Source organism: Lissotriton vulgaris, chromosome 6 (genome assembly GCF_964263255.1).
Source record: "Lissotriton vulgaris chromosome 6, aLisVul1.2, whole genome shotgun sequence".
In the NCBI taxonomy this organism is placed as follows: Eukaryota; Metazoa; Chordata; class Amphibia; order Caudata; family Salamandridae; genus Lissotriton; species Lissotriton vulgaris.
Window position 1 is genome coordinate 236852494 of NC_141694.1, and position 3752 is coordinate 236856245.

Here is a 3752-nt window from a genome sequence, read left to right on the forward strand (position 1 = left end):
TGTATACAAAATTAATTTGGGCTAAGAGCAAAGACCTGCGTCTAAATGTCTATATATATGTCTATATGCCTCCATCAGTTTCTGGATTCCCTTTTCGGTGGCCCCCACACATCATTAAATATTTTGGAATCTATAGTGGAAGGAACATGAAGGAAATTGTGCAAAATAACTTGTCAAGCCTTATCAATAAAACATCTTCCTGTTTCAATGAATGATCAGGCCTTCACCAATCCTTCTGGGGCAGAATATAAACAATTAAAATGGTTAGAGCACCTAGATTTAACTACATCTTTTGTATTGTACCACTACCTTCCCCACATCTGTGTTACACCTCATGGTCAAGATGATGACAACCTACTGATGGGGACCACAACGAGGTTGACTCTGAATTTTGAACCCTGCTTAACTCATATGGATTTTTATTTTAAGGCTCATCATCTGGCTCGTCAGGCCAATCTCTACTCCTCTACAAAGGAAATGCCCAGTTGGTCACCTTTGGAAAAAATATAATGCATGCATATTGAGATCCAGACTTGCTACATTGGAACCTAAACTTTTCTACAGGTCCTATAAATCCTTTAGTTCATGAAACACTAAATATATGGTCCTGCAAACACAAGCAACTACGAATACATGGTCATCTAAATGTCCAAGCCACCCTGTGGGGAAATATGGCCCTGAAAATAAAGGGTCACATGATCATTGAGGGAGAATTATGTGAAGAACTTGATAGATCTTTTAGATCACATTCTGATGTCTAGCATAATGTGAAATTTAGAGAAACTTCAACTTGAATTCCAGCCGGATGGATGGCAGAAATGGAGATACATGCAACTAAGGCACTGCGTACAGTCCACACTACTGGTTTTGCCAGGCTCATTACCACAATTCTCTATTTTGATGTACATTCAGAGTTTATGTAATTTCAAAGGAGAAACTGATGACCTCTACTATGTCCCACTTGAGGATGTACATTTCAAACACTTGATAATTCAACTACAAGGGCGAAGGCGGTCTAATAAAAAAAAAATGGAACATATTACCAAAAGAAGTGACAGAGCTTTGCGTTAGCCTTGTTGGATTAGCTCTGTGCTCCGCTACTTCTAAAACGCAGGCCATCACCTTATTTACAAGAATACGGTGCAGCCTTGCGTTGGAGCTAAACTTAGCAGCCTGGTGCCAACGCAGGCACCTTTGCACAATAGTGCAAGGTTGACTGCGTTGAGGCAAATGACTGTTAATGTGCTGGAAGGTGTCCTTTACTGCATATAAACAATCTGAAACGGTGTTTTGTAACTGCTATGCGTGTTGCTTTGTGCAGCACTCATTGAAGTTGCAAATCATCATTTATTTTAATGATTGTTTATGTGCAGGAAGGAGCATCTTCCTGTACATAAACAATCAATGGCGTTTTGCTGTTTCTATGTGTGCTGCACAACGCAGCACACATAAAACCAGAAAAAACAAGGAGAAATAAAGCATTTTCCTCGTTTCGCCCGGGTAAGACCAGGTTTTTCCTGGTCTTAATCTTGCCACTGCCCTATATTTGTGCCACCCTTGTAAATATGGGATACAAGGGAAAAGGGTCCCAGACAAAGAACAAATAATTACAATTTGATACACTTATTTCAAGAAACCAAATTATTAGATGCAAAAAGATTTATTTCAGAATTGCATATATTACTTCTCGTTGGTTAGAATACTTTCAACAAAATTTATGTATATGTGCCCACATACACAACGGGGAAGGGAGGTGAAGTGAGGGAAAGTGTCGGGGATAAAGTAGGATTTAGGGGGATAGTCAGAATCATTCAGTGACAGGTATTAATCATAGTTTCAAAACCAATGTTCATGTGGTTCCTTGACCCAAGGACCACAGTATAACGCTCGTATAGAGTCCAGAAATCAAATGATGTAGACCACCTAACTCGCCTTCAGCTGCTTTGGTCTAGCTTGGGGGTAGGAGCTGGTGATGGTTGTATGGTCTACGTTTTGACCCAAGAACCGTGTAGGATAGTAGTCCTTACAAAAAGGGTCTTCTTCAGGACAGAATGGTTGTGGGTGGGCAACCTCCTAAGAAGTAATTAAAAGAAATCAATTAGTATACACCGACCTTGTTGATACATACAAGGGAGGCGGTTGGTTAAAAGGCGTGTTGTCATATGTCCACAAAACATGGAGTACGTGGTACAGATATTGTTGGGGATTACATCCAGAGTAATTGGAGTACAGAGTTGGCTCACCTATCGCACAGGAAGGGAGGACCAGGATAAATTGTAGATCCTGGATTCTCACGGAACTTGTAATTTGTTCCTTTATAAAAATTACAAGAAAGGTCATGATCAAAAATTGGTCTGCCAGACGACCACAACTTTAGTTATATCACTGTCCGGTTAATGATGGATGGCCCGGGAGGGCTCCATTCGACTAAAACCCGGCAACGCAACCAGTTCCACCCTATTTGTTATTATTGGGTATATTGACTGCGCACTGTAGGGGACATACCTTACGGGCGCTGTTGTGTGCTCTTGAAACACGAGTCAATCTAAGGTGGCAGGGACGTGGATGTATTCCTGCTGTAACCTATTGTGAAGTATGGTTAGAAATTAAAATCATCGTTCTCCATACAAAACATATTGCTCTCGGCAATACAACTCTTTTTATGGAGTATCCTTACAGCAATTGTTGAGAATAACAAAAACTCACATGTGCTTCTACATGCTCGAGAAGCGCGTATATTCCGTGTATTATATAAACCAGAATGTCGCTGTTCTATAATCAATATGGAAAAATATGTTACAATGATGATCTCATTGATGTGTAAACCATGTTACAAAGCCATTCAGGTGATCATACCTTGGACCTCTAACTTAATTCATATGGTCCGCTTGTGTGGCTGGATAAAGTGCCTGTGCAGAGGAGATAAAACCGGATGGTTTCATTGTGTTATATAAAATATATATTTAGGAACATTCATCATTATCTCCTAATGAGTACAGAGCAAATGTACCTCTAAAGGGTTCTGGAGGCGTCTGGCACAAGGAAGGGTCGATATTAGCTCACAGGGTCACCTGCCTTTCAAAAAACAGGACAGTATTCAGGTGTGCAAGAATTGTTATTAGAAATGGTTTGCATATAAATGTAACGCTTACATGATTGGAGCATACCTTCACAAGAGTGATGGGACGGTAAAAAATGAATCAAAGTTGCCACTGTCACCTGTGTCGGAATGAAAACACAGGGGAATCTTCGTCAGAACCTCTATGGTTTACTCTGAAGTTGAAAAAGGGAAAGGAGTCAGAATTGACGTACCGTTGGAAAACATAAAGGCTGAAAAGAGTAGCGTGTCTAAAGGAACGACAGGCTTACCTCAAAAGGTTAGGTCTGAAGTTCACCAATGCGTTTGATATTTCAACAGAGCCCTCCTGCAATGAGAACAGGGAAACGCCCGGGTTACTGTCTGTCTACGATCCCCAGCTTCACATCAACTATAGACACCTAGATCAGGGGACAGTATATAGCTGGGAACGCTCACCTAAACCGCCATTACAGGAGTCATTGTAGTTCACCACACACATCTCGGTTGCCATCAATCGCCGTGTAAAACAAGTAAACTTCCTGGTTGGAAGAAGGGGGCGGGGCCTCAACCCGGGGTCTCAATAGTGGTAGTAATCAGACTACTGTCCACTGGCTCGACGGGAATAGGATTAGAAAAAGAAAGTCAAACCTTCATATTCCAACCCTTATTTTGT

At 41.1% G+C, this 3752-nt stretch overlaps 1 long non-coding RNA gene across 2 annotated transcripts; it reads right to left on the reverse strand.

Annotated features, from left to right (window-relative positions):
- Positions 1-2513: 2513 nt before the first annotated feature.
- Positions 2514-3427, reverse strand: LOC147707063 (uncharacterized). Of its 2 annotated transcripts, XR_015296439.1 has the most exons (5): positions 3370-3427; positions 3168-3273; positions 3011-3075; positions 2857-2909; positions 2514-2583 (listed from the first exon to the last, which is right to left on the reverse strand). It is a non-coding gene; the product is annotated as an uncharacterized LOC147707063 (long non-coding RNA). The 2 variants fall into 2 exon arrangements; XR_015296438.1 differs by lacking the exon at positions 2514-2583 and having other exon boundaries at positions 2727-2909.
- Between the last annotated feature and the right edge of the window lie 325 nt (positions 3428-3752).